The sequence below is a fragment of the Muntiacus reevesi genome, chromosome 7 (genome assembly GCF_963930625.1).
Source record: "Muntiacus reevesi chromosome 7, mMunRee1.1, whole genome shotgun sequence".
Classification (NCBI taxonomy): Eukaryota; Metazoa; Chordata; class Mammalia; order Artiodactyla; family Cervidae; genus Muntiacus; species Muntiacus reevesi.
The window spans coordinates 2898867-2914514 of record NC_089255.1 but is presented as its reverse complement, the minus strand read 5'-3'; positions in this window follow the sequence as shown (position 1 = coordinate 2914514).

The following is a 15648-nucleotide window of genomic DNA, read 5'->3' as shown; positions in this document are numbered from 1 at the left end:
AACAGTATGAAAAGACAAAAAGATAGGACACTGAAAGATGAGTGCCCCAAATCGGTAGGTGCCCGATATGGTACTGGAGATCATCTTTCAGATAAAATGATAACTCCAGAAAGAGCGAAGAGACAAAGTCAAAGCAAAAAACACCACCCAATTGTGGATGTGACTGGTGATGGAAGTAAAGTCCGATGCTGTAAAGAGGAATATTGCATAGGAACCTGTAATGTTAGGTCCATGAATCAAGGCAAATTGGAAGTGGTCAAACAGGAAATGGCAAGAGTGAACATCGACATTTTAGGAATCAGTGAAGTAAAATGGACTGGAATGGATGAATTTAACTCAGATGACCATGATATCTACTACCGTGGGCAAGAATCCCTTGGAAGAAATGGAGTAGCCATACATAGTCAACAAAAGAGTCCAAAATGCAGTACTTGGATGCAGTCTCAAAAATGACAGGATGATCTCTGTTCATGTCCAAAGCAAACCATTCAATATCACAGTAATCCAAGTCTATGACCCAAACAGTAATGATGAAGAAGCTGAACATTTCTATGAAGACCTACGAGAACTTCTAGAACAAACATCCAAAAAAGATGTCCTTTTCATTATAGGGGACTGGAATGCAAAAGTAGGAAGTCAAGAAACACCTGGAGTATCAGGCAAACTTGGCCTTGGAATACAGAATGAAACAGGGCAAAGGCTAATAGACTTTTGCCAAGAGAACGCACTGGTCATAGCAAACACCCTCTTCTAACAACACAAGAGAAGACTCTATACATGGACATCACCAGATGATCAATACTGAAATCAGATTGATTATATTATTTAGAGCCAAAGATGGAGAAGCTGTATACAGTCAGCAAAAACAAGACCGGGAGATGACTGTGGCTCAGATCATGAACACCTTATTGCCAAGTTCAGACTTAAATTAAAGCAAGTAGGGAAAACCACTAGACCATTCAGGTATGGCCTAAATCAAATTCCTTACAATTGTACAGTGGAAGTGATAAATAGATTTAAGGGATTAGATCTGATAGACAGAGTGCCTGAAGAACTATGGACAGAGGTACATGACATTGTATAGGAGTCAAGGTAATCCCCAAGGAAAAGATATGCAAAAGGGCAAAATGGTTGTGTGAGGAGGCCTTACGAATAGCTGCGAATAGAAGAGAAGCAAAAGGCAAAGGAGAAAAGGAAAGATATACCCATTTGAATTCAGAGTTCCAAAGAATAGCAAGGAGAGATAAGAAAGACTTCCTTAGCAATCAATGCAAAGAAATAAAGGAAAACAATAAGGAAAACAAATAGAGGAAAACAAATGGGAAAAACTAGAGATCTCTTCAAGAAAATTAGGGATATCAAGGGAACATTTCATGCAAAGATGGGCACAATACAGGACAGAAATGGTATGGACCTAATAGAAGAAGAAGATATTAAGAAGAGGTGGCAAGAATACACAGAAGAAATACAAAAAAGATGTTCATGATCCAGATAATCACGATGGTGTGAGTGATCTAGGTGATCACTCACCTAGAGCCAGCTATCCTGGAATGCAAAGTCAAGTGGGCCTTAGGAAGCATCACTATGAACAAAGCTAGTGGAGGTGATGGAATTCCAGTTGAGCTACTTCAAATCCTAAAAGATGATGCTGTGAAAGTGCTGCACTCAATATGCTAGCAAGTTTGGAAAACTCAGCAGTGGCCACAGGACTGGAAAAGGGCAGTTTTCATTCCAATTCCTAAGAAAGACAATGCCAAAGAATGCTCAAACTACCACACAATTGCACTCATCTCACACGCTAGTAAAGTAACTTGAGAAATCTGTATGCAGGTAAGGAAGCAACAGTTAGAACTGTACATGGAACAATAAACTGTTTCCATATAGGGAAAGGAGTACCTCAAGGTTGTATATTGTCACCCTGCTTATTTAACTTACATGCAGAGTACATCATGAGAAACCTTGGGCTGGATGAAACACAAGCTAGAATCAAGATTGCCGGGAGAAATATCAATAACCTCAGATATGCAGATGACACCACCCTTATGGCAGAAAGTGAAGAACTAAAGAGCCTCTTGATGAAAGTGAAAGAGGAGAGTGAAAAAAATGGCTTAAAGCTCAACATTCAGAAAACTAAGATCATGGCATCTGGTCCCATCACCTCATGGCAAATAGATGGAGAAATAGTGGAAACAGTGACTGACTTTATTTTTGGGTGCTCCATAATCACTGAAGATGGTGACTGCAGCCATGAAATTAAAAGACGCTTACTCCTTGGAAGGAAAGTTATGATCAATCTAGACAGCATGTTAAAAAGCAGAGACATTACTTTGTCAACAAAGGTCCATCTCATCAATGCTATGGTTTTTGCAGTAGTCATGTATGGATGTGAGGTTTAGACCATAAAGAAAGCTGAGTGGCAAAGAATTGATTATTTTGACCTGTGGTGTTGGAGAAGACTCTTGAGAGTCCCTTGGACTGCAAGGAGATCCAACCAGTCCATCCTAAAGGAAATCAGTCCTGAATATTCATTGGAAGGACTGATGCTGAAGCTGAAACTCCAATACTTTGGCCACCTGATATGAAGAAGTGACTCATTTGAAAAGGCCCTGATGCTGGGAAAGATTGAAGGCAGAAGGAGAAGGGGATGACAGAGGATGAGATGGTTGGGTGGCATCACCAATTTGATGGACATGAGTTTGAGTAAACTCTGGGAGTTTGTGTTGGACGGGGAGGCCTGGTGTGCTGCAGTCCATGGGGTCGCAAAGAGTCGGATATGGCTGAGTGACTGAACTGAATCAATTTGATTGGCCGCTAGAAAGAGTTCTTGATAAGCAGAAATGGGTCCTGTACCCTGGTCCTGGCATGGTTACCAGTGAACTGTGTGGACATTTTCTATTAACACTATGTTGATTTCTGTGTATCCTAAGTTCCTTAGCTGTGCAATAATAATGCCCACAATTTATTAAGTGCCCAGGTGCACTGTTTTTATTTTTCCAATCCTCATGAAATCATATGAAGTAGTTATATTACCTCAGATACAAATGAGGAAACTGGCTGGATGAGGTTAAAACTGGTCCAAGGTTTATTAATTAGCAATAATTAATGAGGTAATGGAAACTAGGCCCAGCTGATTATGAGGCCTAGCTTCATTCCAGGACAAATCATAAATAGAAGATAATATTTGAATATTGTGATGAAACTAAAAACATTTTATATGGGGTCAGACATATATTTAATCTCCCTCCATAACTTCTTTATTCCACTGTTTATTGGCTCCATCATTTATAAGCTTTGTGACTTGACCAGTTACTTTGTCTTCCCAGCTTCATGTTCCCATCCATAAAATGGGTATTTTAATATTTATTTTATAGGATTTCTGTGAGTTTGACATAAGATGTAAATATCAAGCATTGATCTGATGTGTGCTTCTTTTTTCCTTCTTTCTTTTCTTTTGGAATAAATGCCAAGATAGTCATAGTCCTACTTGGAGAAGGAAAGAGCAGTCCACCCCAGTATTTTTGTCTGGCGAATCCCATGGACAGAGAAGACTGGTGGGCTATCGTTACGGGGTTGCAAAGAGTCAAACACAACTGAAGCAACTTGGAAGCAGCAGCAGTACCTACTAAGAGTAGGGAATATGTTTGTTGAAATAAAAGAGAATATTTACCTATATTATATATCAATAAATTATAAGGTTAATCAGATTCTTCATTATCTAACATTTTTGCATACTCCTAGAAATTTCTGGTGCTAGGGTGAAACACTGCAATTGTACTTTATACATATGCTTTGGGAAGAAAATTAAAATTAGAGAAGATATGGAATATTTACAAATGATTTCAAGTTGAACTTAGTGTCAGAGAGACCTAAAGTTTTAATGTTTGTTTTCACCACTGTATAGTTATGGTCTGTGGAAGGACTTACCTTCCCTATGTGTGTGCGCATGCTCAGTCGTGTCCAACTTTTTGTGACCCCATGGACTGTAGCACACTAGACTCCTCTGTCCGTGGGATTTTCCAGGCAAGCATACTAGAGTGGGTTGCCATTTCCTTCTCCAGGGGATCTTCCTGACCCACACTGTTATTAATATTATAGGAATTAAGTTAGATTATATTACCCTTATGCAAATGAAGTACTTAGTACAATTCTTGGCTCATCCTTAACAGTCAGCACTAACTGCTAGATGCTTTTAACTTCAAGTAACAGGAAACCCAAGTTAAAAAAAAAAAAAAAAAAAAGCCCCAAATAAAGTCACAGGATAGGGTGTTTCCAGGATTGATTATTTCAACATTGTATATCAATGTTGTCAGTCATGCAGAATCTGTCCACCTTACCAGCCTGCCTCCTTAGGGCTTGACATTACCCTTTTGGTTGTAGGTCCAAGTAAGCAAATCATTACAAAGCCCGAGATAAAGACAAGATAAGTGCCTCCTGTCTGATATTTCTTTTAAGATAAACTTTCCTAGAAGTTCCAGAAGTATATATATATACATGCTTATGTATCCTAGTCAGAACATGGCTAACCTAACAACCAGCAAAGAAAAGTGGGATTACCATGGCAAAGGATGAGATGGTTGGATGGCATCACCAATTCAATAGGCATGAGTTTGAGCAAGCTCTGGGAGATAATGAAGGACAGGGAAGCCTGGTGTGCTGTAGTCATGGGGTCACAAAGAATAGGACACAGCTGAGCGACTGAAAAACAAACATGAAATATCTGGTCTATGTTGAACAGTGTGGTCACCTAGAAGAAAATTGACTAAATTTATGTTCTCATAGCAAGTAAAAAAGGGTGGAGAATGACTGTTGCATAGGCAACAAAAGATATGTCAGTCAACAATGATTTCATCAAATATTTCTGGTTTTCTTCCTTTCCAGGATGTCTCAGAATTGTCTTCCCTGGCCCTGTTGCAGTTGGGTGGGAACATTTGACTAGTTCTGGCCAGTGAGGGGTGAGTTGAAGTGCTATGTTTCACTTTCATTTTGACCTCACTTTTCACTGCAAAACATGTCTAAGAGCAACCAAAACAACTAACAAAACATGTTTAAGAAAGAAAGAAAATTATCCTACTCCAAATTGTTTAAAAACCCTAAAACTACAAGAGAATATTTCTGAGAAAAATGAAACACTTAAATGAAAACATATACTGTGTTCAGGGATGAGAAAAGTCAGTAGAAATAAGACAGTGATTCTCCTCTTATCAGCATCAGTTCAGTCCAGTTCAGTCGCTCAGTCGTGTCTGACTCTTTGCGACCCCATGGACTGCAGCAAGCCAGGCCTCCCTGTCCATCACCAACTCCCGGAGCTTACTCAAACTCATGTCCATCAAATCAGTGATGCCATCCAATCATCTCATCCTCTGTCGTCCCCTTCTCCTCCTGCCTTCAATCTTCCCCAGCATCAGGGTCTTTTCAAATGAGTCAGTGCCTCGCATCAGGTGGCCAAAGTATTGGAGTTTCAGCTTCAGTATCAGTCCTTCCAATGAGTATTCAGGACTGATTTCCTTTAGGATGGACTGGTGGGATCTCCTTGCAGTCCAAGGGACTCTCAAGAGTCTTCTCCAACACCACAGTTCAAAAGCATCAATTCTTTGGCACTCAGCTTTCTTCATGGTCCAACTCTCACATCCACACATGACCACTGGAAACACCATAGCCTTGACTAGACGGACCTTTGTTGACAAAGTAATGTCTCTGCTCTTTAATATGCTGTCTAGGTTGGTCATAACTTTCCTTCCAAGGAGTAAGCATCTTTTAATTTCATGGCTGCAGTCACCATCTGCAGTGATTTTGGAGCCCCCAAAAACGTTTCACCATCTGTTTGTCATAAAGTGATGGGACCAGATGCCATGATCTTAGTTTTCTGAACGTTGAGCTTTAAGCCATTTTTTTCACTCTCCTCTTTCACTTTCATCAAGAGGCTCTTTAGTTCTTCTTCACTTTCTGCCATAAGGATGGTGTCATCTGCATATCTGAGGTTATTGACATTTCTCCCAGCAATCTTGATTCCAGTTCGTGCTTCATCCAGCCCAGCATTTCTTATGATGTACTCCATACATAAGCAGGGTAACAAAATATAGCCTTGATGTACTCTTTTCCCTGTTTGGAACCAGTCTGTTGTTCCATGTCCAGTTCTGACTGTTGCTTCCTGACCTGCATACAGATTTCTAAGGAGGCAGGTCAGGTGGTCTGGTATTCCCATCTCTTTCAAAATTTTCCAGAGTTTGTTGTGATCCACATAGTCACAGGCTTTAGCACAATCAATAAAGCATAAATAAATGTTTTTCTGGAACCCAGAACAACTTTTTTCTAAAACAGTAACAAGCTGATGCTTCATATGGGAATGCACTAAAATATCCAAAACAATTTTAAGTAGAAAAAAATGTTTGAGGGCTACCACAATCTGATTTGCAAACTTAGTAAAAGGCTACATTTCACAAGATAGTGTGGTGCTGACATAAATTTGAACAAACATTGCTACAAAATAGAGTTTAAAAATAAACCCATATATATTTGGACAATTGATTCTTGACAAAGGTAAAAGCTAACACACTGGAGGAAAGCTGAGCTTTTCAACAAATGGTGCTGAAACCGAATGGCCAAATGCAAATAATTCCAAACCTTATCTCACTCCATACAAAAAATTAACTCAAAGTGGATTATAGGCATTGCCTAAGAATAAGAACTAAAACTATAGAACTTCTCTAAGGATACATCAAAGAAAATCTTTGTGACCTTGGGTTAGACAAAGATTATTTTAAGATATAACACCAAAAAGCACAAATCATTGAAGTAAAAAACTGCTAAATTGGATTTCATCCAAGTTAAGAACTTTTGTTCTTTCAAAGACATTGTTAAAAGATAAAACACAGACTGGGAGAAAATATTTACAAATCATATATCTGATAAAAGATATGTCCAGAATATATGAATAACCATCAAATACCATAATAAGAAAACAAACAACCAAATTTTTTAACTTGGGCAAAGTTTGAACAGACACTTGACCAAAAAAGATATATGGGTGGAAAATAAATACATTAAAAATGCTAAACATCATTCATCATTAGAAAAATGCATCTTAAATCCACCAAGGGATGCCACTACCTACTGATCAGTATGTCTAAATCTAAAATTAACTGATTTTACAAATTACCAGAGAGCAAGCTGAGGAATTGGAATTTTCATATTTTAAGATGGGAAACAAAGCACTTTGGAACAGTATGGCAGTTTCTTTAAAAAATAAAACACAGGGTTTCCCTGGTGGCTCAGTGGTAAAGAATCTACCTGCCAGTGCAGGAGACGTGAGCTCGAGCCTGATCCAGGAAGATCCCACATGCTGCCCGGCCGCTGAGCCCAGGTGCCATGGCTGTTGAGCCTGCGCTCTAGAGCCTGAGAGCCGCAACTACTGAAGTGCCGCAACGAGAAGCCTGCATGCCACAGCTGGAGGGGGGGCCCCACTCTCTGCAACTAGAGAAAACCCATGCATAGCAGCAAAGACTGAGCAGAGCCAAAGTTAGTTAATTAGAACACAAAACATATAGTTACCACAAAATCCAGCCGTTCTATTCCTAGGCGTTTACCCAAGAAAGACAGAAGCATGTATCTACAAAGACAAGAGCAGAAATGTTCATAGCAGCTTTGTTCATAACAGCTCAAACACTGGAAAGAACACAAACATTCACCTGCAGGTGTATGGATAAAGACATGGTGATACAGGCATACGGTGCAACACTGCCCAGCTATAAAAATATGAGCTATTGTTACACACAGCAACATGGATGAACATCAGAATAAATAGACCAAATAAAAGAAGTCAGACAAAAAGAGTACAACTATATAACTTCATTCATGCAACACTCTGGAAAGTGCAAACTAATCTGCAGTGACAGAACGCAGATGAGTTGTTGCCTAGGCACAGCATGGACCGGAAGGGGTTTCAGGGCGGCGTGAGCAAAGTCTGGGTTAAGGGTGTACTCATTGCCTTGATTTGGGTGACGGTCTCACTTATGTGCACATATCTCAGAACTTTTAAATTATGCACTGCCAATATATGTACTATTGTAGTCAATTATAACTCAGTAAATTTGTTTTTAAAAAAATAACCTACAAGACTTTGAATCCAATACTATTTTTTCCTACATAATAACAGAAGGCATAGGTATACTGGTTTTCCTTCTTCATAAAAGTCATTCTTGGCCCTCCAGATAAACAGAGTTCTTATGTGATTTTTTATGTTTTTTATGTTTTAAAATGAACTATAATTTAAGTTCAAACTGAATGATCAAATATTCTTTATTTAAAATAACCTACAAGACTTTGAATCCAATACTATTTTTTCCTACATAATAACAGAAGGCATAGGTATACTGGTTTTCCTTCTTCATAAAATCATTCTTGGCCCTCCAGATAAACAGAGTTGTTGTGTGATTTTTTATGTTTTTTATGTTTTAAAATGAACTATAATTTAAGTTCAAACTGAATGATCAAATATTCTTTATTAATTAAATAGTCCCTTATACCAGGTAATTTATCTCAAGTAAATATGTCTAATTTTCCACACGCAAATAACAGAGATATGGTTACACTAAAAGGGGAAGAACAGCTATCTTTGAGTGTAGAATATTTTAATTCCCAGAAGGTACATCAAGACTTCATAAGAAATTAGAAAGTAAGCCACAGAAAGTAACTGTCTCCTTTACTAAAGTAGAAAAAACCACACAACTCATACATCCACATAGAATTTGAACTGGCAACCCAGTATCTGTTAAAGAGTAATTATTATTCTACCATGTTAGTCACTTTTTTACAGATTTCCCAGGATGTCACAGAGTCACAAATAATGATAGTTTCGAAAATAAACCCAAAAACCCAACACAACAGATAGACTTATATACATAAACACTCAGATTTCTATTTGTCTTAGAGATTAAGGTAAAAATACGTGTTCTGAATTGAAACCTTGAGCTACTTATTACACTTAAGTTTTGATGTTTTTCCACTAACTCCATTATTGACTTTTCAAAAGTATTCCCTAATAATAATAATAGTAAAATTGTTGTGCTCAGCCCTAATTAGATAACATCATTTAATTGGAAGAAATGTAGTGGATCCTTAATTGTTACAAATAATTGAGTCTCTCTAGATTAGTACTTCCCAAACTTTTCCACTTCATAGCACACTTTGAAAATTACAATATTTGTGCGGCACCACGTATATGGCAAAGAATGTTCATGCTCATAAATTTTCATGTTTTTCCTCTTCTTTCTAAGAACACTAGACCGTATTTCTCCCATATCCTCTCATGTGTCTGCCTCTATTTTTGCCTTGAAATTTTGAAGCCAAATGGCTAAGTTCTAGCCAGTGGAATGTTTACAGAAGTGATTTACTTTCCTCCTCCTGTGATTTTCCCTCTTCTCTAATCTGCAGCTGAGTTTTGGAAGAAGGAATTACAAATAAGAGGGAAAATCAGAATGAGGTCTGTGGTATTGCATTGGAATTAGCAGTATCTGGGTCTTAATATATATACAGAGAGGGATAGATAGACAAAAATAAGTGTGTATGTGTGAGTGTAAACACTGAGATGGCCTGGAAGCATGACACCCTGATATCTTTGAGTTCACCTAGCACTCATATCCTATTTTCTAAATACCACTCTCTAATAAAAGGAACCAAGGCTCCCTAAAAAAATGGTTGATTCTAAGGCTTGGAAAGGACAGAACAAAATGCACCTGAATCATCTTTATGTATCAGAAAGAAAGGAATTGCTCAAAACAGAGTTCTTATCAAAAGAACACAGGAGACAACCTCAAGGAGCTCCTTCTTAAGAGTTAGTGCTGGTATAATTTGATAAAATAATGATGGTATTAGAATATAACCCATAAAATAAACATCCATGAGCTGAAAGTAATATTAACATATAATTGAATATATCAATAAATGAGGGAAAGGACAGCTCTTCCTTACAGAAGTATTCTAATTATAAATGGTGTTGAGAAAACTGGACAACCACAAGCAAAACAAAGAAACTGAATTCCTACCTTATACTATACAGAAAAATCAATTCAAAATGGATTAAGCATTTAAACATAAGACATGAAACTACAAACTCCTGGAATAAAACACATGGACTAATCTCTTTGACACTGGCCTTGGATTTTTTGAATTAGGCAACAAAAGCAAAAAAAAAAATAATAATAATTAAAATAAGTGTGACTACATCGATCTAAAAATATTCTTCTCTGCAAAGGAAACAATCAACGAAAGGAAAAGTCAACCTATGAAATGGGAGAAAATATTTGCAAGTCATATATCCCATAAGGGGTTCATATCCAAAACATATAAGAAGCTCACATAACTTAATAGCAAAACAACGAATAACCCAAGTAAAAATGGGCAAAAGACCTGAAAAAGCACAAACACAGCCAACAGATACATGAATGATGGACATGTAAACTGGTACAGCCTCTGTGGACAAAAGAATTGTTGCCTCTCAAAAGTTAAAAAGAGAAATGCCAACTTGGCTTCCCTGGTGGCTCAGATGGTAAAGAATCTGCCAGCAATGCAGGAGACCCAGGTTCGTTCCCTGGGTTGGGAGGCTCTCCTGGAGAAGGGAATGGCTACCCACCCCAGTGTTCTTGCCTGGAGAATTCCACAGACACAGGAGCCTGGCGGGCTACAGTCCATGGGGTTGCAGAGTCAGACACAACTAAACAACTAACACTTTCACACACTTTTCACACCATATGATCCAGCAATCCTACTTCTAAGTATAAATGCAAAGGAAATGAAACTGTTACCTGAAAAAGGTATCTATACTCCCATGTTCACTGAAACATCCTTCCTTATAGGAGACAACCTAAATGTTTGTCAATGGATGAATGGATTAAGAAAATATGGTGTATATGTACATATATATATACACATATACATATACAAAATGGGATGTCATTCACATTTTTTTAAAAGTAAGGAAATTTTTTTTAAAAAATAAGGAAATTCTATCATTTGCAAGAACATGTATAAACATGGAGGGCATTATGCTAAGTGAAATAAGTCAGACAGAGAAACACAAACATTGCACGTGGAATTATAAGCACTTAAAGGTGATTTTTTTTAAGATATAAAAAAATTAGGTCAAACTCAATTAAACAGAGAGTGGGAAGGTGGTTGTTAGGGGCTGGGAGGTGGAAGAAATGGGGAGGTGGGGAGGAAGGAGTCATGTACTAACATGCTAGTGAGTCACTAAGAAGGATCCTGAAGGAATTCCCTGGAGGTCCAGTGGTTAGGACTACCCGCTTCCACTGCAGCAGGCACAGGCTCAATCCTTGGTCTGGGAAGTAAGATCCGGCATGCTGCACAACACAGAAAAAAGTGTTTTCTTAATTTTAAAAAATAAGAAAGTAAGAAATAAAAGGGATCCTGAGCTCTATCCTCCTACAGGAGGACAAAACAGAAGCTCCCACCAGGGTCTGGGAGACCCTGGACCAGCCTGACCCCTCCTCTCTCAGGCGGAGCCCTGGGAGGCTGCCTGGGGAAGAGCGGTGCAGAGGGTATCCGGGCAGGTGGGATTCAATGTGGCACAGGACACAGATGCCGGTGCCAGAGGGCCCGAACGGGCAGAAATACACACCAGACCTGCAGGCATTGGGCAGCTCAGCTCAGTTTCATCCCTCAGTCGTTTCCGACTCTGCGACCCCATGAATTGCAGCACACCAGGCCTCCCTGTCCATCACTAGCTCCCGGCGCTTACTCAAACTCATAACCATCAAGTCGGTGATACCATCCAGCCATCACATCCTCTGTCGTCCCTTTCTCCTCCTGCCCCCAATCCCTCCCAGCATCAGGGTCTTTTCCAATGAGTCAACTCTTCTCATGAGATGGCCAAAGTATTGGAGTTTCAGCTTCAGCATCAGTCCTTCAGTGAACACCCAGGACTGATCTCCTTTAGGATGGAAGGTTGGATCTCCTTGCAGTCCAAAGGACTCTAAAGAGTCTTCTCCAACACCACAGTTCAAAAGCATCAATTCTTCGGTTCTCAGCTTTATTCACAGCCCAACCCTCACATCCATACATGACTACTGCAAAAACCATAGCCTTGACTAGAGACGGAACTTTGTTGACAAAGTAATGTCTCTGCTTTTTAACATGCTGTCTAGGTTGGTCATACCTTTCCTTCCAAGGAGTAAGCGTCTTTTAATTTCATGGCCACAATCACCATCTGCAGTGATTTTGGAGCCCCCAAAAATAAAGTCTGACACTGTTTCCCCATCTATTTCCCAGGAAGTGATGGGACCAGATGCCATGATCTTAGTTTTCTGAATGTTGAGCTTGAAGTCAACTTTTTCACTCTCCTCCTTCACTTTCATCAAGAGGCTTTTTATTTCTTCTTCACTTTCTGCCATAAGGGTGGTGTCATCTGCATATCTGAGGTAATTGATATTTCTCCCTGCAATCTTGATTCCAGCTTGTGCTTCTTCCAGCCCAGCGTTTCTCATGATGTACTCTGCATATAAGTTAAATAAGCATGATGACAATATACAGCCTTTTTTTTTTTTTTTTTTTTTTTTTAATATACAGCCTTGACCTACTCCTTTTCCTATTTGGAACCAGTCTGTTGTTCCATGTCCAGTTCTAACTGAGGCTTCCTGACCTGCATATAGGTTTCTCAGGAGGCAGGTCAGATGGTCCGGTACTCCCATCTCTTTAAGAATTTTCCACAGTTTTTTGTGATCCACACAGTCAAGGCTTTGGCATAGTCAATAAAGCAGAAATAGATGTTTTTCTGGAACTCTCTTGCTTTTTCGATGATCCAGTGGATGTTGGCAATTTGGTCTCTGGTTCCTCTGCCTTTTCTAAAATCAGCTTGAACATCTGGAAGTTCACAGTTCAAGTATTGCTGAAACCTGGCTTGCAGAATTTTAAGCATCACTTTACTAGCGTGTGAGATGAGTGCAATTGTGCAGTAGTTGGAGCATTCTTTGGCATTGCCTTTCTTTGGGATTAGAATGAAAACTGCCCTTTTCCAGTTCTGTGGCCACTGCTGAGTTTTCCCAATTTGCTGGCATATTGAGTACAGCACTTTCACAGCATCATCTTCTAGGATTTGAAATAGCTCAACACCTCCACTAGCTTTCTAAGGCCCACTTGACTTTGCATTCCAAGGTGTCTGGCTCTAGGTGAGTGATCACAGCATCATGATTATCTGGATCATGAAGATCTTTCTTGTACAGTTCTTCTCTGTATTCTTGCCACCTCTTCTTAATATCTTCTGCTCCTGTTAGGTCCATACCATTTCTGTCTTTTATCAAATCCATCTTTGCATGAAATATTCCCTCGGTATCTCTAATTTTCTTGAAGAGATCTCTAGTCTTTCCCATTCTGTTGTTTTCCTCTATTTCTTTGCATTCATCGCTGATCTTATCTCTCCTTGCTATTCTTTGGAACTCTGCATTCAAATGGGTATATCTTTCCTTTTCTCCTTTGCTTTTCTCTTCTCTTCTTTTCTCAGCTATTTGTAAGGCCTCCTCAGACAGCCATTGTGCCTTTTTGCATTTCTTTTCCATGGGGATGGTCTTGATCCCTGTCTCCTATACAATGTCACAAACCTCTGTCCATAGTTCTTCAGGCACTCTATCAGATCTAGTCCCTTAAATCTATTTCTCACTGCCACTGTATAATCATAAGAGATTTGATTTAGGCCATACCTGAAAGGTCTAGTGGTTTTCCCTACGTGCTTCAATTTAAGTCTGAATTTTGCAATAACGAGTTCATGATCTGAGCCACAGTCAGCTCCCGGTCTTGTTTCTGCTGACTGTATAGAGCTTCTCCATCTTTGGCTGCAAAGAATATAATCAATCTGATTTCAATGTTGACCATCTGGTGATGTCCATGTGTAGAGTCTTCTCTTGTGTTGTTGGAAGAGGGTGTTTACTATGACCAGTGCGTTCTCTTGGCAAAACTCTATTAACCTTTGTCCTGCTTCATTCCGTACTCCAAGGCCAAACGTCCCTGTTACTCCAGGTGTTTCTTGACTTCCTGCTGTTGCATTCCAGCCCCCTATAATGAAAAGGACATCTTTTTTGGGTGTTAGTTCTAAAAGGTCTTGTAGGTCTTCATAGAACCACTCAACTTCAGCTTCTTCAGCATTTCTGGTTGGGGCATAGGCTTGGATTACCATGACATTGAATGGTTTGCCTTGGAAACGAACAGATTATTCTGTCATATTTGAGACTGCATCCAAGTACTGCATTTCAGACTCTTTTGTTGACTATGATGGCTACTCCATTTCTTCTAAGGGATTCCTGCCCACAGCAGTAGACATAATGGTCATCTAAATTAAATTCACCCATTCCAGTCCATCTTAATTCGCTTATTCCTAGAATGTTGATGTTCACACTTGCCATCTCCTGTTTGACCACTTCCAATTTGCCTTGATTCATGGACCTAACATTCCAGGTTCCTATGCAGTATTGCTCTTTACAGCATCGGAACTTTTCTCTATCACCCGTCACATCCACAATTGTGTGTTGTTTTTGCTTTGGCTCCATCCCTTCATTCTTTCTGGAGTTATTTCTCCACTGATCTCCAGTAGTATATTGGGCACCTACCAATCTGGGGAGTTCATCTTTCAGTATACTATCATTTTGCCTTTTCATACTGTTCATGGGGTTCTCAAGGCAGGAATACTGAAGTGGTTTCCATTCCCTTCTCCAGTGGACCACATTCTGCCAGACGTCTCCACCATGACCCGTCTGTCTTGGGTGCCCCCACACAGCATGGCTTAGTTTCATTGAGTTAGACACGACTGTGGTCCTGTGATCAGATTGGCTAGTTTTCTATGATTATGGTTTCAGCGTGTCTGCCCTCTGATGCCCTCTCGCAACACCTACCATCTTACTTGGGTTTCTCTTACCTTGGACATGGGGTCTCTCTTCACAGCTGCTCCAGCAAAGCGCAGCCACTGGTCCTTACCTTGGACGAGGGGTATCTCCTCACAGCTGCCTCTCCTGACCTTGAATGTGGAGTAGCTCCTCTCGGCCCTCCTGTGCCCACTCAGGACAAGTAATAAGATGACAAAAGATCAGAAACCACATTTTCTAATGTCATGACACCGCTTAAGTCATCCAGAGTTTAAGAACAAGCCTAAGGGCCACTGAGTTAACTGAGATTAACTTAATTGCAAAGAAATTAAGTCCTGCATGTCAAAATCTATGTAGTGAAATCTGTCCCCACTACCTAAGTGTTCGGTAATTGTGAAATTTCTTCCAGCTCTATCATTTGTTACATGTATAATTACAGACACATCAAAAATATTTATTTTGCTAATTCTCTCTATATGTATCTACCTTCTTGTCTACATAGTAATTGGCTTAAAATGTATGTTAATAAGTTGGCCACAAGGTGGTACTAGAAAACTATCTTTTGCCCTAGCCCCTCCTTGACTGTCATTAGTTTTAATATATCAATACAACTGTGAACAACTGTAATTGCAGTAATCAGAGCAGAGGTTGAGATAGCAGGTTCATGTGAGACAATGCTCATACTTAAAAATTAAAAAATAGACTGTGAAAGCTGCTATCAATTATTTTATATTCTTCTTCTTTTTCTTATCAAGTTGCTATCGACTATTTTGTATTCTTCCTCTTT